The following is a 25,703-nucleotide window of genomic DNA, read 5'->3' as shown; positions in this document are numbered from 1 at the left end:
ATAATTGTAGTGATAAGACCGCAATGAACGCGTCGGGGACGTAATCGACCCGGGTGTAATGTATAACGAACTTTTCCGCGACCTAAACCGTGGTGTTGTCATCTGTGGAAGTCATTTTTTCCTTCTCGTCGACATCACAGCCGGGTGACGCTTTTTCCCCCCTCCATCGCCCCCAAGCTGCATGCCCATAGCCTGGCTTGGCCAGCCTCATAGCGGGGATTCACTGAAGATTCTTCCCCGGAGGAAACATCAGTGAACCCTCGCTATGAGTCTGGCCGTGCCAGGCTAGCATGCCCAGGCATGTTCCCCTACACTAGCTTGAAAAACAAAATCAGCTGATGACAACGCGTCTCACCGTTACCGAACGGTGGAATGGGACTTTTTATAGCCGTACGGATCAAGACTTTTGCTGCCCAATGTGCCCATGACCCCCCCCCCAATGTTACTGCGATCAAAACAATGAAAGCAGTGAGATAGATTAGGCGAGGCGGCAATCATCATCAAAAAGAAAGCATAGTTATGAAGGTTTATAGTCAGACATTGACAGGCAGATATAACAATAAACACAATAAATATGCTATACATCCTATACATCGAATGAAAGCCCTGAATGTGTACTTTTACGAGGAAAACAGTAAACATTGATCCCATGTACAGTTTGTCATAAATTGGATACTGGGTGGATGCACATTGCGCCCACCAGATATAACTTCAGAGAAGACATGGACGTGAACTCCTCAATATTCACAAAATAAGGCCTATAGCGACATATAAATACTATATACCGTATGAAACAGAAGACTCTCTGCTTTCATAAGGAAAAGAATTGTACTGTAATAATAAAAAAATCACACCCCTGTGAAGTGAGCAGTGCAACTCTACTTCTCTACTTATTCACTACAGCTCGCTATATACGGACTGAGGCAGAAAGTCATGTAAACCTTTTATTTACAGTTTGGTCTGTAAACTTCTACTGTAATAATAAAAATCACACCCCTGTGAAGTGAGCGTTGCAACTGTTCTGTACTTATTCACTACAGCTCGCTATATACGGACTGAGACAGAAAGTCATGTAAACCTTTTATTTACAGTTTGGTCTGTAAACTTCTACTGTAATAATAAAAATCACACCCCTGTGAAGTGAGCGGTGCAACTGTTCTCTACAGTTGCACCGCGCAACTATAAAGAACAGTTGCACCGCTCACTTCACAGGGGTGTGATTTTTATTATTACAGTAGAAGTTTACAGACCAAACTGTAAATAAAAGGTTTACATGACTTTCTGTCTCAGTCCGTATATAGCGAGCTGTAGTGAATAAGTACAGAACAGTTGCAACGCTCACTTCACAGGGGTGTGATTTTTATTATTACAGTAGAAGTTTACAGACCAAACTGTAAATAAAAGGTTTACATGACTTTCTGCCTCAGTCCGTATATAGCGAGCTGTAGTGAATAAGTAGAGAAGTAGAGTTGCACTGCTCACTTCACAGGGGTGTGATTTTTTTATTATTACAGTACAATTTTTTTCCTTATGAAAGCAGAGAGTCTTCTGTTTCATACGGTATATAGTATTTATATGTCGCTATAGGCCTTATTTTGTGAATATTGAGGAGTTCACGTCCATGTCTTCTCTGAAGTTATCTGGTGGGCACAAGCTGCATTCAATAACCAATTACTGTCTAACTGTAGATGGGATCAATGTTTACTGTTTTCCTCGTAAAAGTACACATTCAGGGCTTTCATTCGGTGTATAGGATGTATAGGATATTTATTGGGTTCAATTTTATATCTGCCTGTCAATGTCTCTGACTTTAAACCATCCATAACTCTGCTCGCTGTTCAAGATAACCACTTCCAGGCAAATGCAGGTGTTGCAAAAAGGTCAATATCTCCAGAATGGAACATGGTAAAATCAAAATGTATTTTTTTAATTGAAGTGGACAAGTTCAGCTTTCTTTTGATGTAGGCGTGTGATTCTCGCTATAAGAGAACATTTTACTGTGGGCCCCCGAACAAGGCCTTTGTGCAATGTTAAACGGCAGCAACATCCAAATAGGCCTGTTGAGATCTTGCAGCAATCAAAGTGTTAATTATCACTTCTTTTGATCTGTTAATTGACCTGAGATCAGATTCTAAAAATGTCTTCTACATCCTGACAGTTTTCTGAAAAAGCTATGTTACCATGTCAGTCGTTCTTTGATTTTTCAAAAATAGCAGATCTACAAGCTCGTAGCGCGCCACCGAGTGGCTAAAGCATAACACAATGCTAACACCAAAAGGGGTTCCCGCCCAAAATGGGTTAAACACATAATAGACATGCATGTACATTATTATTGTCCAGAAGCTGGCATCAACATTTCCTGTTCTCGGGTACGTTTCCCATACAGTATAGCCCCTCATGTGCGTTTCCGGTTTCAAATCTGCTGCTGAGCCGCATGCGAACGGAAATAAAAACCTGGTGTGCCGAGGCTATTTACTATGCTACGCTGCTTCAGCTACTCACAGGCATTCCTCCCAGGCGATGGGAAGCAATCAACACCTCCTAGGCCTTGGCGGGGCAGTGACCTTGGTAGCTCAGTGAGTAAGGGTGCTCTTGGGTCACAATCCTGATACCACAGGTTTGAAAGTTTTGTCTAAAAAGCATGTCTGGAAAATATGGTACTAGTTGAGCATAGTTTCTGTGAGGTTATGGTTAGCAGTTGCAAAAACACACAGACAGCTTGTAGATCCAGATCTACAAAAACACACAGACAGCTTGTAGATCCAGATCTACAAAAACACACAGACAGCTTGTAGATCCAGATCTACAAAAACACACAGACAGCTTGTAGATCCAGATCTACAAAAACACACAGACAGCTTGTAGATCCAGATCTACAAAAACACACAGACAGCTTGTAGATCCAGATCTACAAAAACACACAGACAGCTTGTAGATCCAGATCTACAAAAACACACAGACAGCTTGTAGATCCAGATCTACAAAAACACACAGACAGCTTGTAGATCCAGATCTACAAAAACACACAGACAGCTTGTAGATCCAGATCTACAAAAACACACAGACAGCTTGTAGATCCAGATCTACAAAAACACACAGACAGCTTGTAGATCCAGATCTACAAAAACACACAGACAGCTTGTAGATCCAGATCTAGAAAAACACACAGACAGCTTGTAGATCCAGATCTACAAAAACACACAGACAGCTTGTAGATCCAGATCTACAAAAACACACAGACAGCTTGTAGATCCAGATCTACAAAAACACACAGACAGCTTGTAGATCCAGATCTACAAAAACACACAGACAGCTTGTAGATCCAGATCTACAAAAACACACAGACAGCTTGTAGATCCAGATCTACAAGCTCAAAATGTGTTGCTTGCTTCGCCACATTTCAAGCTTGTATAGATCTTCAACTTTCTATGCTTTTGTGTGACGTTGTGCTATGATAAAGTAATGATAAAGTATGGCGCTAATTTACGAAAACAAACGAATATGGAGATAAGACGTTTCTGCCTGACGACGGCAACGATACAGGGGCAAAAGGCTGGCTGTGAGACTCCTGGCTTGAACTGTTGTCCCAGACCTCCCTGGGCTCCACTGTGAGCTGAACTGTTGTCCCAGACGCTCCCCGGGCTCCACTGTGAGCTGAACTGTTGTCCCAGACGCTCCCCGGGCTCCACTGTGAGCTGAACTGTTGTCCCAGACGCTCCCTGGGCTCCACTGTGAGCTGAACTGTTGTCCCAGACGCTCCCTGGGCTCCACTGTGAGCTGAACTGTTGTCCCAGACGCTCCCTGGGCTCCACTGTGAGCTGAACTGTTGTCCCAGACGCTCCCTGGGCTCCACTGAACTGTTGTCCCAGACGCTCCCTGGGCTCCACTGTGAGCTGAACTGTTGTCCCAGACGCTCCCTGGGCTCCACTGTGAGCTGAACTGTTGTCCCAGACACTCCCTGGGCTCCACTGAACTGTTGTCCCAGACGCTCCCTGGGCTCCACTGAACTGTTGTCCCAGACGCTCCCTGGGCTCCACTGAACTGTTGTCCCAGACGCTCCCTGGGCTCCACTGTGAGCTGAACTGTTGTCCCAGACACTCCCTGGGCTCCACTGAACTGTTGTCCCAGACACTCCCTGGGCTCCACTGTGAGCTGAACTGTTGTCCCAGACGCTCCCTGGGCTCCACTGAACTGTTGTCCCAGACACTCCCTGGGCTCCACTGAACTGTTGTCCCAGACACTCCCTGGGCTCCACTGAACTGTTGTCCCAGACGCTCCCTGGGCTCCACTGAACTGTTGTCCCAGACGCTCCCTGGGCTCCACTGAACTGTTGTCCCAGACGCTCCCTGGGCTCCACTGAACTGTTGTCCCAGACGCTCCCTGGGCTCCACTGTGAGCTGAACTGTTGTCCCAGACGCTCCCTGGGCTCCACTGAACTGTTGTCCCAGACGCTCCCTGGGCTCCACTGAACTGTTGTCCCAGACGCTCCCTGGGCTCCACTGAACTGTTGTCCCAGACGCTCCCTGGGCTCCACTGAACTGTTGTCCCAGACACTCCCTGGGCTCCACTGAACTGTTGTCCCAGACGCTCCCTGGGCTCCACTGTGAGCTGAACTGTTGTCCCAGACACTCCCTGGGCTCCACTGAACTGTTGTCCCAGACGCTCCCTGGGCTCCACTGAACTGTTGTCCCAGACACTCCCTGGGCTCCACTGAACTGTTGTCCCAGACACTCCCTGGGCTCCACTGAACTGTTGTCCCAGACACTCCCTGGGCTCCACTGAACTGTTGTCCCAGACACTCCCTGGGCTCCACTGAACTGTTGTCCCAGACGCTCCCTGGGCTCCACTGAACTGTTGTCCCAGACGCTCCCTGGGCTCCACTGTGAGCTGAACTGTTGTCCCAGACACTCCCTGGGCTCCACTGAACTGTTGTCCCAGACGCTCCCTGGGCTCCACTGAACTGTTGTCCCAGACACTCCCTGGGCTCCACTGAACTGTTGTCCCAGACGCTCCCTGGGCTCCACTGAACTGTTGTCCCAGACGCTCCCTGGGCTCCACTGAACTGTTGTCCCAGACGCTCCCTGGGCTCCACTGAACTGTTGTCCCAGACGCTCCCTGGGCTCCACTGTGAGCTGAACTGTTGTCCCAGACGCTCCCTGGGCTCCACTGAACTGTTGTCCCAGACGCTCCCTGGGCTCCACTGAACTGTTGTCCCAGACACTCCCTGGGCTCCACTGTGAGCTGAACTGTTGTCCCAGACGCTCCCTGGGCTCCACTGAACTGTTGTCCCAGACGCTCCCTGGGCTCCACTGAACTGTTGTCCCAGACACTCCCTGGGCTCCACTGTGAGCTGAACTGTTGTCCCAGACGCTCCCTGGGCTCCACTGAACTGTTGTCCCAGACGCTCCCTGGGCTCCACTGAACTGTTGTCCCAGACGCTCCCTGGGCTCCACTGAACTGTTGTCCCAGACGCTCCCTGGGCTCCACTGAACTGTTGTCCCAGACACTCCCTGGGCTCCACTGAACTGTTGTCCCAGACGCTCCCTGGGCTCCACTGAACTGTTGTCCCAGACGCTCCCTGGGCTCCACTGTGAGCTGAACTGTTGTCCCAGACACTCCCTGGGCTCCACTGAACTGTTGTCCCAGACGCTCCCTGGGCTCCACTGAACTGTTGTCCCAGACACTCCCTGGGCTCCACTGAACTGTTGTCCCAGACGCTCCCTGGGCTCCACTGAACTGTTGTCCCAGACGCTCCCTGGGCTCCACTGAACTGTTGTCCCAGACGCTCCCTGGGCTCCACTGAACTGTTGTCCCAGACACTCCCTGGGCTCCACTGTGAGCTGAACTGTTGTCCCAGACGCTCCCTGGGCTCCACTGAACTGTTGTCCCAGACGCTCCCTGGGCTCCACTGTGAGCTGAACTGTTGTCCCAGACGCTCCCTGGGCTCCACTGAACTGTTGTCCCAGACGCTCCCTGGGCTCCACTGTGAGCTGAACTGTTGTCCCAGACACTCCCTGGGCTCCACTGAACTGTTGTCCCAGACGCTCCCTGGGCTCCACTGAACTGTTGTCCCAGACACTCCCTGGGCTCCACTGAACTGTTGTCCCAGACGCTCCCTGGGCTCCACTGAACTGTTGTCCCAGACACTCCCTGGGCTCCACTGAACTGTTGTCCCAGACACTCCCTGGGCTCCACTGTGAGCTGAACTGTTGTCCCAGACGCTCCCTGGGCTCCACTGAACTGTTGTCCCAGACGCTCCCTGGGCTCCACTGAACTGTTGTCCCAGACACTCCCTGGGCTCCACTGAACTGTTGTCCCAGACGCTCCCTGGGCTCCACTGTGAGCTGAACTGTTGTCCCAGACGCTCCCTGGGCTCCACTGAACTGTTGTCCCAGACGCTCCCTGGGCTCCACTGAACTGTTGTCCCAGACACTCCCTGGGCTCCACTGTGAGCTGAACTGTTGTCCCAGACGCTCCCTGGGCTCCACTGAACTGTTGTCCCAGACGCTCCCTGGGCTCCACTGAACTGTTGTCCCAGACGCTCCCTGGGCTCCACTGAACTGTTGTCCCAGACGCTCCCTGGGCTCCACTGAACTGTTGTCCCAGACGCTCCCTGGGCTCCACTGAACTGTTGTCCCAGACGCTCCCTGGGCTCCACTGAACTGTTGTCCCAGACACTCCCTGGGCTCCACTGAACTGTTGTCCCAGACGCTCCCTAGGCTCCACTGAACTGTTGTCCCAGACGCTCCCTGGGCTCCACTGTGAGCTGAACTGTTGTCCCAGACGCTCCCTGGGCTCCACTGAACTGTTGTCCCAGACGCTCCCTGGGCTCCACTGAACTGTTGTCCCAGACGCTCCCTGGGCTCCACTGAACTGTTGTCCCAGACGCTCCCTGGGCTCCACTGTGAGCTGAACTGTTGTCCCAGACGCTCCCTGGGCTCCACTGAACTGTTGTCCCAGACGCTCCCTGGGCTCCACTGAACTGTTGTCCCAGACGCTCCCTGGGCTCCTCTGAACTGTTGTCCCAGACACTCACTGGGCTCCTCTGAACTGTTGTCCCAGACGCTCCCTGGGCTCCACTGAACTGTTGTCCCAGACACTCCCTGGGCTCCACTGAACTGTTGTCCCAGACACTCCCTGGGCTCCACTGAACTGTTGTCCCAGACGCTCCCTAGGCTCCACTGAACTGTTGTCCCAGACGCTCCCTGGGCTCCACTGAACTGTTGTCCCAGACGCTCCCTGGGCTCCACTGTGAGCTGAACTGTTGTCCCAGATGCTCCCTGGGCTCCACTGAACTGTTGTCCCAGACGCTCCCTGGGCTCCACTGAACTGTTGTCCCAGACGCTCCCTGGGCTCCACTGAACTGTTGTCCCAGACACTCCCTGGGCTCCACTGAACTGTTGTCCCAGACGCTCCCTGGGCTCCACTGTGAGCTGAACTGTTGTCCCAGACACTCCCTGGGCTCCACTGAACTGTTGTCCCAGACACTCCCTGGGCTCCACTGTGAGCTGAACTGTTGTCCCAGACACTCCCTGGGCTCCACTGTGAGCTGAACTGTTGTCCCAGACGCTCCCTGGGCTCCACTGTGAGCTGAACTGTTGTCCCAGACACTCCCTGGGCTCCACTGTGAGCTATCAGCAATTAGCACCTTGTCTGTGTACCTCCTGGTTGAGGGAAGGCATTATCTTCACTTTAACTGTGCAGATTTTATCAGCCTTAACAAAGGATTTGAATTAGCGTGGGAGTGGCGGCACCGTGGCACGTCACGTGGATTCACATGAACAATGGGGTGCGTTCGGAAATGTGCACGGTGTGCCCTCTTGTCGTGTCTTTATTCAGCACTTGCTTTAGCATGTAAACATTTGTTTTCTAATGCCAATAAAGCTCCTTTTGGATTGAATTGATAAATCCCGGAAAAGACGCGCTGTGATTGGCCAGTAGTCACTTCCTGCATTGTCATCGTTTGGTTTTAACAAATGTGTTTTTTACGGTACATTTCTGGTGCCTGCATCATTTTGCCTTGTGTCAGGTGCAGACAAAGTTGTAAAAACAATTCATGAAAAAACATCCCAGCGAAAGATTATATCAAAACTCATGTTTAGATGAGAAAGTGACACAGTATATGACTTTAAAATATATACATCTTGTTTGTTTTTTTGTGCTTAGATGAAGCAGTTTTGTGGGAATTATAATGGCGGTGGTTCTAGTTGGTTCAGTAGCTCTGGCTTCTCTGCATGGATACTTTTCTAAAATAAGTTGATGCAAATCAACATTGTCCCCTTGTTAAAAATAAATGGAACTGAGACTCCATTAAGTTGACCACACACAGACATTATCTTGGTGAAGAGCGAAACAACGAGCAGGTAATTCTCCTTGCACTGCTTGCATCTAAACATAAAACCAGTGGCCTGTCAATATTAGCACTGGGGGAAGAAATTGCCTGCTAAGAACTAATAGGCAATCTTTTGGTATAAATTACCGCTGTGTTCCTGACTTGTCTGAAATAGACAGTTTAACCCATTTTTGGCGTGAACCCCTTTTTGATGTTTGAAGCATTATGCTTTAGCTATTTTTGAAAAATCATGAAAATGTGCCCCAAGTCTTTGAATATATATTCTTTCAGAGCGAACGTTTTTAGCTCAAATCTTTGCTTCTGGGGGGGTCCCTGGAACAACATATTTTCAGATGGAGGTTGGTGGCCAATTACATATAATTTTTGCGATTTTGCGATTTGGTGAAATATTGAGCACCTCTGACATAGAAACATAGGTATTTCAGAAAACTGTCAGAATTTAGATTAAAATTTCGACGTCAGGCCTAAATGTGTTAATTTTCCGATGCTTTTGTTTATTTATTGTATCGGCTGGCTGCAGCCTGATCCAGAGTCAGATTCATTATTTCTTTTTGGGGGAGAGAGAGAGAGCATCAGAGAGGCACTCAGCTCAACTCCTCTGTGAGACATTAAACTTAAAGAGAGCCAAGGGCCCCTGGGCCACGGCCCCACCGGCCCAATGGCTAATTTGATGATTTGATGCCCTGATTCCCCCCCCCCCCCCCCCAGAACTAATCCTGACTCATAAATAAATAAATAAAGATCCTGTAGTTTTAACTGACTTTAGGGACATAAAATGGAGTCCAGGTCTGAGCGAGCAGAGACAGTTCTATTGCCGTGGCCTAGGCAGAGGGATGAGGTCGGCCGTGGAACCTTGAATCATGGTGACACTTATAGATACGTTACTGTCAGGAGTCGCCTCCCATGTCGTCTCTCAAAGCTGCCTGACAACTTAACTCTTCCACAGCCTGTCGCCTCCCATGTCGTCTCTCAAAGCTGCCTGACAACTTAACTCTTCCACAGCCTGTCGCCTCCCATGTCGTCTCTCAAAGCTGCCTGACAACTTAACTCTTCCACAGCCTGTCGCCTCCCATGTCGTCTCTCAAAGCTGCCTGACAACTTAACTCTTCCACAGCCTGTCGCCTCCGATGTCGTCTCTCAAAGCCGCCTGACAACTTAACTCTTCCACAGCCTGTCGCCTCCCATGTCGTCTCTCAAAGCTGCCTGACAACTTAACTCTTCCACAGCCTGTCGCCTCCGATGTCGGGTCAGGGTTAGTGTCGGGTCAGGGATAGTATAGGCTTTACTTATAATGCACACCGGCAGAGCAGTGATGGCAACATTACTTCGGAACCAAGGGTCGTCGGACTAATGGCATGGATGGCACCCGAGAGAACTATACACCTCCACGCTCCCTCACGTGTATGAAGAATGGATGTTCCTTAACACATTTTGACCTGAGATCAGATTCTAAAAATGTCTTTTCTCTGAAAAAGCTATGTTTCTATGTCAGTCGTTCTTTGATTTTTCAAAAAATAGCAGACCTACAAGTTCATAGCGCGGCACTCGGTGCCGCGCTATGAGCTTGTAGATCTGCTATTTTTGAGTGGTGCAACCACTCCAAGGAACAGCAATGTCCGTGTTAACTGTGTGTGTGTGTGTGGCTATGAGTACCAGTAGGGGCAAAAGTGGCGCTGTTGTGCCAGAAACAGAGAGAGAAAGATAGTGTTGCACTGTTGCCTAGTGCTAATTACAGAGAGAGAGAGAGGGAGAGGGGAGTTGCACCACTCAGTTCACACAGGTGTGATTTTCAATAGCTAAAACATAACATAATGCTAACACCAAAAGGGGTTCCCGCCCAAAATGGGTTAATGGCGTTGGCCTTGGATGTGTACAGTACACTCTGTATACAACCTCCTCGCTGGGCTCGCTCTGCACGGCGTACAGAGCGGGTCGTGCGGTTCACTGTATGTTCCCTCTGCAGAATGCTTTATATGTTTACTGATGCTTGGCTGTAATGCAGTCGATACCCTTTCATAACCACTTTCAAAGACGACTTCACTCATTTTCTTCGACCCGTGTTCATATAACTGGTTCACGCACTCAATAAATGCTCATGATAAAATCGGACCATTTCTTTCTACTCGCTCTGTGTCTCATTGGAGGGGCTGTTGGACACTTCAGAAACCTGCCTATAGAGGAACAAACTGTGGGTCAGGACCCCAAACTTATTGGGTGACAGTGAGATATTAATTAAAGCTGCTATAAGCAATAATATGTCAAATTTGAATGACTTATAAATTTTTGTATTTCTTGGTATTCAGACAGCCAGCAATGAGTAAAATGCTCCCCAAAAAAATGTAGCCTCTGTGACAAATCTAGGGGCCACAATCTGCATTCAAAGATGTTCCTAAAAGCTTTGTCATTGGTCGAAAAAAAAAACCTGGTCAAAATGACTAACCAATCAGGAAGTATACAGGCAAATCGACCAATGACAAAGCTTCTAGGAAAATATTTGAATGCAGATTGCAGCCTCTAGATGTGTCACAGAGACTACATTCTTCTGAATACCTGTCTGAATACCAAGAAAAAAAAGGTCATTCAAATGTTGACATATTATTGCTTATAGCAGCTTTAATTGCCAATTAACTAAGTAACTAATTGGTTCATGAAATTGTGTAAAGCAACATTCGAATGGCAAAGCAATTATACCAAAATGAGCCAAATAATGAACAAAGTAGAGATGATAATCATGTTGTTTTTGTTTATGGCATATGTTAAAGGCATCTGTTTGTGTGTTTAAGAGCAGGCCTTGGTGTGCCTTTGAAAACCTTTTACAAAAACAATTAGTTTGTCCGAAGAAGTTTGTTGAAGTAAGTTAGGGGAGAGAGGGAGAGAGAGAGAGAGGTAAGGAAGTAGTGTTGGAGGTTGGGCTCACTTTTGTTGTGGCTTGTTTTTCTTTTTTTTTAAATTACTTTTGTAGAGACTTTACCTTGTCCTATAGACGCCTTATCAGACGACGTCACACTGATAAGCAACAGCATGTGCGCGCATAAAGGCAGCAGAAGAACACCACCTCTCATAAGATGCAATGGAAAAGTTCTAACTGCACTCACGTGTAAAAAATGCCCCATCAAACTTTCAGATGCTGTTTTTCTCCCAGTGTGGAGGAAGAATGATTAGGATTTTTATTGTGATCTCTCGCCCTTGATAATATATAATCCTTGGTTTCTGTTGTGTTTGAACAATAATAGCAATTCAAAACAGTTGTCCTCAAAACCACACCTCCAGGTGTCATAAGAACGGGAGGTACGCTCATGAACACGGCAGCAGAGCCTATTTGTGCACGGCTGCACGTGCACCTGCAGTCCATCAAGTATAATTTATGCTTCGTCCCGCGATGGTGTCGCGCACGGAGACCTCTACGCTCACAACAGTCGCATCTGCGATGCGATGTGAGCTTGTATATCAGCTGTTCTCTGTGCGCAATACCGTTGGGCTTTGAAGTATAAATGTCTCCTAGGGTGCACCACACTAGCCAACTCACAAGAGGAGGTTGAATGGACTGAAACCAGCACTCCCTAAAACAATAGGTTTGGAGATCTGTTGGGAATTGATTACATGAAACAGTCACCCGTGCGCCCAGTCCCAATGTTTGTAAACAAATAATTGGTCTATAGCCCAGCGGTTCTCAACCTTTCCAGGCTGGTTGAGAACCATTACTGCACTTTCAATGCAGTAATGGTCTTTATTTTCTTTTTTCATAGGTCCTTGCAATCCTAAATTATCACTTCACTGTCATCTGGGGACTCCCCAGAAACCATGTGGGGTCACAGGTTGCGTAGCCTGGGATCCACCTATGCTTTCTATGGCATAGGGCAGCTCCCGGCAGGATCTGCCAGGAGAATCTAGACGCAGCTGCGCAACATGAGACTAATTAATTAGAGTGACAGAGAGAGAGAGAGAGAGGTGTGTGTGTACGTGTGTGCGTCAATTTAACAAAGGTGCAGACGATCAGAAATCAGCAGAGAGTGATCGACGTTTGCGCTACTCTATGCTAAGTCTACTCTAAGTGGACTCGGTCCCAACCTATGTCCTAACCTAACTATGTGACTGTGACTATGTCCGTTTAGAGTACCATTAGGGGCAAAAGTGGCGCTGTTTTTCCAGAAACGGAGAGAGAGAGAGATAGTGTTGCACTGTTAATGAGAGAGAGAGAGAGAGAGAGTGTTCAAAAGAAGCTAACTCACTGTTCCATCCCATGACACTATAACTCAACAGGACACATCAGGCACCAGGAATCATGCAGTGTCATTCCAGGTACTTAGTTACTTTCCACCTCTCGATAACCCCACCCCGCCCCGCCCTGCCCCCGCCCCGCCGCCCACCCCTCCTCCTCTGTTCACCTTGATGCAATCTGAGAACCCATCGTCAAAAACACCGCCCTCTTTTCCTTTTGATGTTTGACGTCAGTCAACAGTCCTTGATGTGACGACGTGTACGTGTGTTTACCTCGGGACGGCTGAGGCATGCGCTGTCCCTGGGATTAAACGCTTCCCCCGCTGCAGTCCTCCTGTAGACAGATGTGCCTGAGCGGCGGGTCCTGCTGATAGGCTGAGACAGATTGCCGTGTGTGCGTGCGGCCGTGCGCCGCGTCGTCATCTGCATGGCGATGCAGCTCCTCATTGGGTAGAACTATAGCTTCCTTCACTGTTGCGGTTATTCTGGCCCGGCTGTGCAAGCTGTCTAGCCCATTCTGGGCGGGAACCCCTGTTGGTGTTTTAAAGCATTATGTTATACTTTAGCTATTGAAAAATAGCAGATCTACAAGCTCATAGCGCGGCACCGAGTGCCGCGCTACGAGCTTGTAGGTCTGCTATTTTTTTTAAATCGTTAAAATGTGGCGCAAATCTTTGAATATTATATTCTTTCACAGTGAATGTTTTTTACTCAAATCTTTGCTTCTGGAACAACATCTTTTCAGATGGGGGTCAGCGGCCAAATGCATATAATCTTGGGGGTCCTTGACATGAAAATGTTTGAGAACGACAGAATCATGGGATTTTTTCAGAAAACGGTCAGGATTTAGAAGGCATTTGTAGAATCGTCCTCAGGTCAAAATGGGCTAGTTTACTGCATGTACGGTGCATATATGACGGCATGGCAGAGTCCTTAACGCTGCAGCAATCTGTTTCTGCTCTGAATGAACTGTGTGACTGCTGGGATCACCCCACATTACTCCATTGTTCTTTTTTACTAATGTCCCTGATCTAATGGAGTGTACATAATGCACTGTGTGCGCACGTACACACACACACACACACACACACACACACACTAGGGCATTCATGCATATCAATTTCAATATCACAAGTGGATTCAAATTAGAAGTCGAAAGTAAAAAATGAAAAAAAAATATATAATTTCCATTTGTTTTCTCAATATTATTTTTGCTCTCTGTGTATGTGTACAGAATTCAAACCAGTCAATTACGCCCCAGTGTAATTGACTGGCTGAAGTTGAACTGTGTCAGAGAAGTACAGAAGCGCGCAAACTTTATCCCCAAACTATATCCCCCCCCTCCACCCCCCGTGCTGACAGTGACTGTCCTGTTTCTGGTTTAGCTTTACGAGCGGGACACATGAATGTCTCTGTCTCTCCGGTCAGTGCTGGTTGTTTGCATGGCTCAGAAAAGAAGAAGCTTGAGGACATTATGGAGTTGTATTCTGATGATGTGCCAAACTGCTGCTGGCTGCTATAATGTTAATTAAACCTGTGACCTATGTCTTCTATTGTGTTCTGAATGTACACATGGTATTTTATATTGTGTTCTTATAGGGCCGCTGTGCTGCGCTGTGTTGTTCATATGGCTGGAGCGGGCCGCTGTGCTGCGCTGCTGCTGTTCATATGGCTGGAGCGGGCCGCTGTGCTGCGCTGCTGCTGTTCATATGGCTGGAGCGGGCTGCTGTGCTGTGCTGTGTTGTTCATATGGCTGGAGCGGGCTGCTGTGCTGCGCTGTGTTGTTCATATGGCTGGAGCGGGCTGCTGTGCTGTGCTGTGTTGTTCATATGGCTGGAGCGGGCTGCTGTGCTGTGCTGTGTTGTTCATATGGCTGGAGCGGGCTGCTGTGCTGTGCTGTGTTGTTCATATGGCTGGAGCGGGCTGCTGTGCTGCGCTGTGTTGTTCATATGGCTGGAGCGGGCTGCTGTGCTGTGCTGTGTTGTTCATATGGCTGGAGCGGGCTGCTGTGCTGTGCTGTGTTGTTCATATGGCTGGAGCGGGCCACTGTGCTGCGCTGCGTTGTTCATATGGCTGGAGCGGGCCACTGTGCTGCGCTGCGTTGTTCATATGGCTGGAGCGGGCCACTGTGCTGCGCTGCGTTGTTCATATGGCTGGAGCGGGCCACTGTGCTGCGCTGCGTTGTTCATATGGCTGGAGCGGGCCACTGTGCTGCGCTGCGTTGTTCATATGGCTGGAGCGGGCTGCTGTGCTGCGCTGTGTTGTTCATATGGCTGGAGCGGGCTGCTGTGCTGCGCTGTGTTGTTCATATGGCTGGAGCGGGCTGCTGTGCTGCGCTGTGTTGTTCATATGGCTGGAGCGGGCTGCTGTGCTGCGCTGTGTTGTTCATATGGCTGGAGCGGGCTGCTGTGCTGCGCTGTGTTGTTCATATGGCTGGAGCGGGCTGCTGTGCTGCGCTGTGTTGTTCATATGGCTGGAGCGGGCCGCTGTGCTGCGCTGTGTTGTTCATATGGCTGGAGCGGGCTGCTGTGCTGCGCTGTGTTGTTCATATGGCTGGAGCGGGCTGCTGTGCTGCGCTGTGTTGTTCATATGGCTGGAGCGGGCTGCTGTGCTGCGCTGTGTTGTTCATATGGCTGGAGCGGGCCGCTGTGCTGCGCTGCGTTGTTCATATGGCTGGAGCGGGCTGCTGTGCTGCGCTGTGTTGTTCATATGGCTGGAGCGGGCTGCTGTGCTGCGCTGTGTTGTTCATATGGCTGGAGCGGGCTGCTGTGCTGCGCTGTGTTGTTCATATGGCTGGAGCGGGCCACTGTGCTGCGCTGTGTTGTTCATATGGCTGGAGCGGGCTGCTGTGCTGCGCTGTGTTGTTCATATGGCTGGAGCGGGCCGCTGTGCTGCGCTGCGTTGTTCATATGGCTGGAGCGGGCTGCTGTGCTGCGCTGTGTTGTTCATATGGCTGGAGCGGGCCACTGTGCTGCGCTGTGTTGTTCATATGGCTGGAGCGGGCCACTGTGCTGCGCTGTGTTGTTCATATGGCTGGAGCGGGCCACTGTGCTGCGCTGTGTTGTTCATATGGCTGGAGCGGGCCGCTGTGCTGCGCTGCGTTGCGCTCAATGTGCCTGTGCTGTGCCAATTATGCCTCGTCTCACTCTTTTGTGTTCTCTTTCCTGGTCTCTGTGCCAGTGTGCGTGTGCCTGCGCACTGTTTAGTGTTTACTATTAAATGTATATGTTTTGATAATCAGCACCTTGCCATAGATGCATACAGTCTGTGTGTAGCCTAGCCATGTCTTTTCAAATGGGTTTCTGTGCCATAAGGAGGAGAGGACTAAGTATACAGAACGACTAACGTTTCCACCTTGCGGTCTTCATCAGAGTCATGATGGGTTTCCATATTGGAGAGGCCACTGTGTGCCATATTGGAGAGGCCACTGTGTGTCATATTGGAGAGGCCACTGTGTGTCATATTGGAGAGGCCACTGTGTGTCATATTGGAGAGGCCACTGTGTGTCATATTGGAGAGGCCACTGTGTGCCATATTGGAGAGGCCACTGTGTGCCGTATTGGAGAGGCCACTGTGTGCCGTATTGGAGAGGCCACTGTGTGCCGTATTGGAGAGGCCACTGTGTGCCGTATTGGAGAGGCCACTGTGTGTCATATTGGAGAGGCCACTGTGTGTCATATTGGAGAGGCCACTGTGTGTCATATTGGAGAGGCCACTGTGTGTCATATTGGAGAGGCCACTGTGTGTCATATTGGAGAGGCCACTGTGTGTCATATTGGAGAGGCCACTGTGTGCCATATTGGAGAGGCCACTGTGTGTCATATTGGAGAGGCCACTGTGTGTCATATTGGAGAGGCCACTGTGTGTCATATTGGAGAGAGGCCACTGTGTGTCATATTGGAGAGGCCACTGTGTGTCATATTGGAGAGGCCACTGTGTGTCATATTGGAGAGGCCACTGTGTGTCATATTGGAGAGGCCACTGTGTGCCATATTGGAGAGGCCACTGTGTGTCATATTGGAGAGGCCACTGTGTGTCATATTGGAGAGGCCACTGTGTGTCATATTGGAGAGGCCACTGTGTGTCATATTGGAGAGGCCACTGTGTGTCATATTGGAGAGGCCACTGTGTGTCATATTGGAGAGGCCACTGTGTGTCATATTGGAGAGGCCACTGTGTGTCATATTGGAGAGGCCACTGTGTGTCATATTGGAGAGGCCACTGTGTGCCATATTGGAGAGGCCACTGTGTGTCATATTGGAGAGGCCACTGTGTGTCATATTGGAGAGGCCACTGTGTGCCATATTGGAGAGGCCACTGTGTGTCATATTGGAGAGGCCACTGTGTGTCATATTGGAGAGGCCACTGTGTGTCATATTGGAGAGGCCACTGTGTGCCATATTGGAGAGGCCACTGTGTGTCATATTGGAGAGGCCACTGTGTGTCATATTGGAGAGGCCACTGTGTGTCATATTGGAGAGGCCACTGTGTGTCATATTGGAGAGGCCACTGTGTGTCATATTGGAGAGGCCACTGTGTGTCATATTGGAGAGGCCACTGTGTGTCATATTGGAGAGGCCACTGTGTGTCATATTGGAGAGGCCACTGTGTGTCATATTGGAGAGGCCACTGTGTGTCATATTGGAGAGGCCACTGTGTGTCATATTGGAGAGGCCACTGTGTGTCATATTGGAGAGGCCACTGTGTGTCATATTGGAGAGGCCACTGTGTGCCATATTGGAGAGGCCACTGTGTGTCATATTGGAGAGGCCACTGTGTGTCATATTGGAGAGGCCACTGTGTGTCATATTGGAGAGGCCACTGTGTGCCATATTGGAGAGGCCACTGTGTGTCATATTGGAGAGGCCACTGTGTGTCATATTGGAGAGGCCACTGTGTGCCATATTGGAGAGGCCACTGTGTGTCATATTGGAGAGGCCACTGTGTGTCATATTGGAGAGGCCACTGTGTGTCATATTGGAGAGGCCACTGTGTGCCATATTGGAGAGGCCACTGTGTGTCATATTGGAGAGGCCACTGTGTGTCATATTGGAGAGGCCACTGTGTGTCATATTGGAGAGGCCACTGTGTGCCATATTGGAGAGGCCACTGTGTGCCATATTGGAGAGGCCACTGTGTGTCATATTGGAGAGGCCACTGTGTGCCATATTGGAGAGGCCACTGTGTGTCATATTGGAGAGGCCACTGTGTGTCATATTGGAGAGGCCACTGTGTGTCATATTGGAGAGGCCACTGTGTGCCATATTGGAGAGGCCACTGTGTGCGCTTCATGTTTAGTGGCTCCGTATAGACCACCGATGTCTGGCATCAATATCGGTAGAAATCCACAGGTTCATGTACTTTTTATTTGCATTGTAATCCCCATAGGGGGGATTTTAGACCACCTCATATAATAACTGTGTTTGTAAAATAAACATGTCATCCCGGCCGTTTCACTCATATGGATATGAAGAATCAACTGACTGAGAGAAAACATGCGTCGCACACTGGTACACAGACCAGAAAAGAGAACACAACAGGAGAGGGGGGCATAATTGGCACACAGCGCAGCGCAGCACAGCGACCCGAGAACACGATACAACATTAACACTAGTGGCAGTACAGTGGCAGCCCGACCTTCAGAACACAATAGAAGACTATTAGTCCCACAGGGGGATTTCAGATCGCCTCATATAAGAACTGTGATTGAAAAATAAACAAATCATCCTCTGGCCGCTTCACTCATATGGATATGAAGAATCGACTGACTGAGAGAATACACTATTGCTACTGCTGCTGAATTAGTTACATTTTCGCTAGAAACAGACTACATGAAATATGACCGATTATCGGAAACGATACAGAGACACTTCCACGGCAATTTCGCCGACAGTTTGTTTATTTTTGGACCACAATGCTTATATTGTGCGACGATTTTAAGATGACCCCATGTTATTCTCCATAGAGAAAAACCTCCATGAACCAGGGGATGAGCGAGTGACGTCAGGACTTAAGCGATCTATGCGGGGTTTGTTCAGTAACATGTGGATCTCCCTGTCTCTCCAGATTTTCAGAAAATAAAAAGATTTGTAAAAATGTTCACTTTAACCCATTCTGAGCGGGAACCCCTTTTGGCGTTTTAAGCATCATGTTATACTTTAGCTATTGAAAAATAGCAGATCTACAAGCTCATAGCGTGGCACTCGGTGCCACGCTATGAGCTTGTAGACCTGCTATTTTTGAAAAATCGTGAAAATGTGGCGCAAATCTTTGAATCTTTGAACTTTCAGAGCGAACATTTTAACTCAAATATTTGCTTCTGGGAGGTCCCTGGAACAACATATTTTCAGATGGCGGTCGGCGGCCAATTACATATATTTTTGGGGGTCCTTGACACGAAAATGGTTGAGAACGACTGACATAGAAACATGGGTTGTTCAGAAAACTGTCAGGATTTAGAAGACATTTGTAGAATTGTCCTCGGGTCTAAATGGGGTATTCAAAGATTTGCACATACCGGTATTTTCAAGATAAAAACAAAACAAAAGCAGGTGGTTACACGGATGCGTTTCTGGTTTTTAACATCAGTGCACGTCTGTCAGGGCTGTAGTAGTGGGTGGTTTTAAGTGTCAGGTAGTCTGCAGTAGTATTGGGTGGTTTTAAGTCTGTCAGGTAGTCTGCAGTAGTATTGGGTGGTTTTAAGTCTGTCAGGTAGTCTGCAGTAGTATTGGGTGGTTTTAAGTCTGTCAGGTAGTCTGCTGTAGTATTGGGTGGTTTTAAGTCTGTCAGGTAGTCTGCAGTAGTATTGGGTGGTTTTAAGTCCGTCAGGTAGTCTGCAGTAGTATTGGGTGGTTTTAAGTCCGTCAGGTAGTCTGCAGTAGTATTGGGTGGTTTTAAGTCTGTCAGGTAGTCTGCAGTAGTATTGGGTGGTTTTAAGTCTGTCGGGTAGTCTGCAGTAGTATTGGGTGGTTTTAAGTCTGTCAGGTAGTCTGCAGTAGTATTGGGTGGTTTTAAGTCCGTCAGGTAGTCTGCAGTAGTATTGGGTGGTTTTAAGTCCGTCAGGTAGTCTGCAGTAGTATTGGGTGGTTTTAAGTCCGTCAGGTAGTCTGCAGTAGTATTGGGTGGTTTTAAGTCTGTCAGGTAGTCTGCAGTAGTATTGGGTGGTTTTAAGTCTGTCGGGTAGTCTGCAGTAGTATTGGGTGGTTTTAAATCTGTCAGGTAGTCTGCTGTAGTATTGGGTGGTTTTAAATCTGTCAGGTAGTCTGCAGTAGTATTGGGTGGTTTTAAATCTGTCATGTAGTCTGCAGTAGTATTGGGTGGTTTTAAATCTGTCAGGTAGTCTGCTGTAGTATTGGGTGGTTTTAAATCTGTCAGGTAGTCTGCAGTAGTATTGGGTGGTTTTAAGTATGTCAGCTAGTCTGCTGTAGTATTGGGTGGTTTTAAGTCCGTCAGGTAGTCTGCAGTAGTATTGGGTGGTTTTAAGTCTGTCAGGTAGTCTGCAGTAGTATTGGGTGGTTTTAAATCTGTCAGGTAGTCTGCAGTAGTATTGGGTGGTTTTAAATCTGTCAGGTAGTCTGCTGTAGTATTGGGTGGTTTTAAGTCCGTCTGGTAGTCTGCAGTAGTATTGGGTGGTTTTAAATCTGTCAGGTAGTCTGCAGTAGTATTGGGTGGTTTTAAGTATGTCAGCTAGTCTGCTGTAGTATTGGGTGGTTTTAAGTCCGTCAGGTAGTCTGCAGTAGTATTGGGTGGTTTTAAGTGTCAGGTAGTCTGCAGTAGTATTGGGTGGTTTTAAGTCCGTCAGGTAGTCTGCAGTAGTATTGGGTGGTTTTAAGTGTCAGGTAGTCTACAGTAGTATTGGGTGGTTTTAAGTCCGTCAGGTAGTCTGCAGTAGTATTGGGTGGTTTTAAGTGTCAGCTAGTCTGCAGTAGTATTGGGTGGTTTTAAGTCTCAGGTAGTCTGCAGTAGTATTGGGTGGTTTTAAGTCCGTCAGGTAGTCTGCAGTAGTATTGGGTGGTTTTAAGTGTCAGCTAGTCTGCAGTAGTATTGGGTGGTTTTAAGTCTCAGGTAGTCTGCAGTAGTATTGGGTGGTTTTAAGTCCGTCAGGTAGTCTGCAGTAGTATTGGGTGGTTTTAAATCTGCAGGTAGTCTGCAGTAGTATTGGGTGGTTTTAAGTCTGTCAGGTAGTCTGCAGTAGTATTGGGTGGTTTTAAGTCCGTCAGGTAGTCTGCAGTAGTATTGGGTGGTTTTAAGTCTGTCAGGTAGTCTGCAGTAGTATTGGGTGGTTTTAAGTCCGTCAGGTAGTCTGCAGTAGTATTGGGTGGTTTTAAGTCTGTCAGGTAGTCTGCAGTAGTATTGGGTGGTTTTAAGTCCATCAGGTAGTCTGCAGTAGTATTGGGTGGTTTTAAGTCTGTCAGGTAGTCTGCAGTAGTATTGGGTGGTTTTAAGTCCGTCAGGTAGTCTGCAGTAGTATTGGGTGGTTTTAAATCTGCAGGTAGTCTGCAGTAGTATTGGGTGGTTTTAAGTCTGTCAGGTAGTCTGCAGTAGTATTGGGTGGTTTTAAGTCCGTCAGGTAGTCTGCAGTAGTATTGGGTGGTTTTAAGTCTGTCAGGTAGTCTGCAGTAGTATTGGGTGGTTTTAAGTCCGTCAGGTAGTCTGCAGTAGTATTGGGTGGTTTTAAGTCTGTCAGGTAGTCTGCAGTAGTATTGGGTGGTTTTAAGTCCGTCAGGTAGTCTGCAGTAGTATTGGGTGGTTTTAAGTCTGTCAGGTAGTCTGCAGTAGTATTGGGTGGTTTTAAGTCCGTCAGGTAGTCTGCAGTAGTATTGGGTGGTTTTAAGTCTGTCAGGTAGTCTGCAGTAGTATTGGGTGGTTTTAAGTACATCAGGTAGTCTGCAGTAGTATTGGGTGGTTTTAAGTCTGTCAGGTAGTCTGCAGTAGTATTGGGTGGTTTTAAGTCCGTCAGGTAGTCTGCAGTAGTATTGGGTGGTTTTAAATCTGCAGGTAGTCTGCAGTAGTATTGGGTGGTTTTAAGTCTGTCAGGTAGTCTGCAGTAGTATTGGGTGGTTTTAAGTCCGTCAGGTAGTCTGCAGTAGTATTGGGTGGTTTTAAGTCTGTCAGGTAGTCTGCAGTAGTATTGGGTGGTTTTAAGTCCATCAGGTAGTCTGCAGTAGTATTGGGTGGTTTTAAGTCTGTCAGGTAGTCTGCAGTAGTATTGGGTGGTTTTAAGTCCGTCAGGTAGTCTGCAGTAGTATTGGGTGGTTCTAAGTCTGTCAGGTAGTCTGCAGTAGTATTGGGTGGTTCTAAGTCTGTCAGGTAGTCTGCAGTAGTATTGGGTGGTTCTAAGTCTGTCAGGTAGTCTGCAGTAGTATTGGGTGGTTTTAAGTCCGTCAGGTAGTCTGCAGTAGTATTGGGTGGTGTTAAGTCTGTCAGGTAGTCTGCAGTAGTATTGGGTGGTTTTAAGTCTCAGGTAGTCTGCAGTAGTATTGGGTGGTTTTAAGTCTGTCAGGTAGTCTGCAGTAGTATTGGGTGGTTCTAAGTCTGTCAGGTAGTCTGCAGTAGTATTGGGTGGTTCTAAGTCTGTCAGGTAGTCTGCAGTAGTATTGGGTGGTTCTAAGTCTGTCAGGTAGTCTGCAGTAGTATTGGGTGGTTCTAAGTCTGTCAGGTAGTCTGCAGTAGTATTGGGTGGTTCTAAGTCTGTCAGGTAGTCTGCAGTAGTATTGGGTGGTTTTAAGTCCGTCAGGTAGTCTGCAGTAGTATTGGGTGGTTTTAAGTCTGTCAGGTAGTCTGCAGTAGTATTGGGTGGTTTTAAGTCCGTCAGGTAGTCTGCAGTAGTATTGGGTGGTTTTAAGTCCGTCAGGTAGTCTGCAGTAGTATTGGGTGGTTTTAAGTCTGTCGGGTAGTCTGCAGTAGTATTGGGTGGTTTTAAGTCTGTCGGGTAGTCTGCAGTAGTATTGGGTGGTTTTAAGTCCGTCAGGTAGTCTGCAGTAGTATTGGGTGGTTTTAAGTCCGTCAGGTAGTCTGCAGTAGTATTGGGTGGTTTTAAGTCTGTCAGGTAGTCTGCAGTAGTATTGGGTGGTTTTAAGTCCGTCAGGTAGTATTGGGTGGTTTTTAGTCTGTCAGGTAGTATTGGGTGGTTTTAAGTCCGTCAGGTAGTCTGCAGTAGTATTGGGTGGTTTTAAGTGTCAGGTAGTCTGCAGTAGTATTGGGTGGTTTTAAGTGTCAGGTAGTCTGCAGTAGTATTGGGTGGTTTTAAGTGTCAGGTAGTCTGCAGTAGTATTGGGTGGTTTTAAGTGTCAGGTAGTCTGCAGTAGTATTGGGTGGTTTTAAGTCCGTCAGGTAGTCTGCAGTAGTATTGGGTGGTTTTAAGTCTGTCAGGTAGTCTGCAGTAGTATTGGGTGGTTTTAAGTGTCAGGTAGTCTGCAGTAGTATTGGGTGTTTTTAAGTGTCAGGTAGTCTGCAGTAGTATTGGGTGGTTTTAAGTCCGTCAGGTAGTCTGCAGTAGTATTGGGTGGTTTTAAATCTGTCAGGTAGTCTGCAGTAGTATTGGGTGGTTTTAAGTCTGTCAGGTAGTCTGCAGTAGTATTGGGTGGTTTTAAGTCCATCAGGTAGTCTGCAGTAGTATTGGGTGGTTTTAAGTCTGTCAGGTAGTCTGCAGTAGTATTGGGTGGTTTTAAGTCCGTCAGGTAGTCTGCAGTAGTATTGGGTGGTTTTAAATCTGTCAGGTAGTCTGCAGTAGTATTGGGTGGTTTTAAGTCTGTCAGGTAGTCTGCAGTAGTATTGGGTGGTTTTAAGTCCGTCAGGTAGTCTGCAGTAGTATTGGGTGGTTTTAAATCTGTCAGGTAGTCTGCAGTAGTATTGGGTGGTTTTAAGTCTGTCAGGTAGTCTGCAGTAGTATTGGGTGGTTCTAAGTCTGTCAGGTAGTCTGCAGTAGTATTGGGTGGTTCTAAGTCTGTCAGGTAGTCTGCAGTAGTATTGGGTGGTTTTAAGTCCGTCAGGTAGTCTGCAGTAGTATTGGGTGGTTTTAAGTGTCAGGTAGTCTGCAGTAGTATTGGGTGGTTTTAAGTCTGTCAGGTAGTCTGCTGTAGTATTGGGTGGTTTTAAGTCTGTCAGGTAGTCTGCAGTAGTATTGGGTGGTTTTAAGTCTGTCAGGTAGTCTGCAGTAGTATTGGGTGGTTTTAAGTCTGTCAGGTAGTCTGCAGTAGTATTGGGTGGTTTTAAGTCTGTCAGGTAGTCTGCAGTAGTATTGGGTGGTTTTAAGTCCGTCAGGTAGTCTGCTGTAGTATTGGGTGGTTTTAAGTCCGTCAGGTAGTCTGCAGTAGTATTGGGTGGTTTTAAGTCTGTCAGGTAGTCTGCAGTAGTATTGGGTGGTTTTAAGTCTGTCAGGTAGTCTGCAGTAGTATTGGGTGGTTTTAAGTCCGTCAGGTAGTCTCCAGTAGTATTGGGTGGTTTTAAATCCGTCAGGTAGTCTGCAGTAGTATTGGGTGGTTTTAAGTCTGTCAGGTAGTCTGCAGTAGTATTGGGTGGTTTTAAGTCCGTCAGGTAGTCTGCAGTAGTATTGGGTGGTTTTAAGTCCGTCAGGTAGTCTGCTGTAGTATTGGGTGGTTTTAAGTCTGTCAGGTAGTCTGCAGTAGTATTGGGTGGTTTTAAATCTGGCAGGTAGTCTGCAGTAGTATTGGGTGGTTTTAAGTGTCAGGTAGTCTGCAGTAGTATTGGGTGGTTTTAAGTCCGTCAGGTAGTCTGCAGTAGTATTGGGTGGTTTTAAGTCCGTCAGGTAGTCTGCAGTAGTATTGGGTGGTTTTAAGTCTGTCAGGTAGTCTGCAGTAGTATTGGGTGGTTCTGGCGGTTTATCGTCGATCTGAATTTGCAGTATAGCTATTCTCTCCAGGTCTCCTTTGATCGCAGCCACTGATAACTTACCTGCTGGGACATGTTGAATTCTATGAGACTCTCTCCAGGTGGATTATAATGACGGATCAGTCCATTTTTATCGCAGAGTGGGTTAATTCAAGTTATCGGTGAACCCCCCCGCCCCCCCCCCCCCCCCCCCCCCCCTCCCTCCCTCAGATCTGTTTAATCCATTTAGGCTTGACGTTGAAATTTAAAAAAGTTTTCTGAAATACCTATGTTTCTATGTCAGTGGTGCTCAATATTTCATGTCAAGGAACCCTAGAATTATATGTATTTGGCCTCCAACCCCATCTCAAAATATGTAGTTCCACTGACCCCCCAGAAGCAAAGATTTGAGTTAATAAATGTTCGCTCTGAAAGAATATATATTCCACATTTTCGCCATTTTTCAAAAATAGCAGACCTACAAGCTCGTAGCGCGGCACTCGGTGCCGCGCTATGAGCTTGTAGATCTGCTATTTTTCAATAGCTAAAGTATAACATAATGCTTAAAACACCAAGAGGGGTTCCCACCCAAAATGGGTTAAAGTGAGCTTTTTAGTAGTTGTTTTTTACTTGCATGTCTTTGAGGCGCTACTGAGCTCATCTCCCCCATTTATTTTTATTGCTGTCTAATGCAGCTACTGTAGTATGAAGCCTCACTTCACACACACAATATTATCCCATTTTGGGCGGGAACACCTTTTGGTGTTAGCATTATGTTATGCTTTAGCTATTGAAAAATAGCAGATCTACAAGCTCAAGCTCAAGCTCATTCAAAAATAGACCTACAAGCTCGTAGCGCGCCACTTGGTGGCGCGCTACGAGCTTGTAGGTCTATTTTTGAAAAATCGAAGAACGACTGACATAGAAACATAGCTTTTTCAGAAAACTGTCAGGATGTAGAAGACATTTTTAGAATCTGATCTCAGGTCAAAATGGGTTATTCAAGACACACACAGTGGCGTTGGGGAAAGAAAAAGCCCAATTATTCTCAATGCCTAATCTTTTTTTATTTTATTAATTTCATTTTCCACTCTTTGACTGTTGAAGCTAAAGTGAAATAAAATGTAGCCTATTCCTACTAGGCAGATTGACGGCGCACAGGAATACCTGCATAGTGTCTATATATTGTGGCACCGTGGTGGGGAAAAGATAAAGAATTGATGGACATTTGCTGTGATTACTTACTGGCACCCTTTATGCCATTCTGACCTGAGATCAGATTCTAAAAAATGTCTTCTACATC

General features: G+C 47.6%; 1 protein-coding gene across 1 annotated transcript in view; it reads left to right on the top strand.

Annotated features, from left to right (window-relative positions):
• rmp64 (ribonuclease MRP subunit p64) overlaps positions 1-18,915 on the top strand; it is a 201,185-nt gene extending 182,270 nt beyond the window's left edge. Inside the window, exon 10 of the transcript XR_013791447.1 lies at positions 18,898-18,915. The gene's annotated coding sequence lies outside the window, so the exon portion shown is untranslated. The remainder of the gene's footprint in view (positions 1-18,897) is intronic.
• The last annotated feature ends 6,788 nt before the right edge of the window (positions 18,916-25,703 follow it).

Source organism: Electrona antarctica (genome assembly GCF_951216825.1).
Source record: "Electrona antarctica genome assembly, chromosome: 13".
Taxonomy (NCBI): domain Eukaryota; kingdom Metazoa; phylum Chordata; class Actinopteri; order Myctophiformes; family Myctophidae; genus Electrona; species Electrona antarctica.
This window is presented reverse-complemented; position numbering and strand designations above follow the sequence as displayed.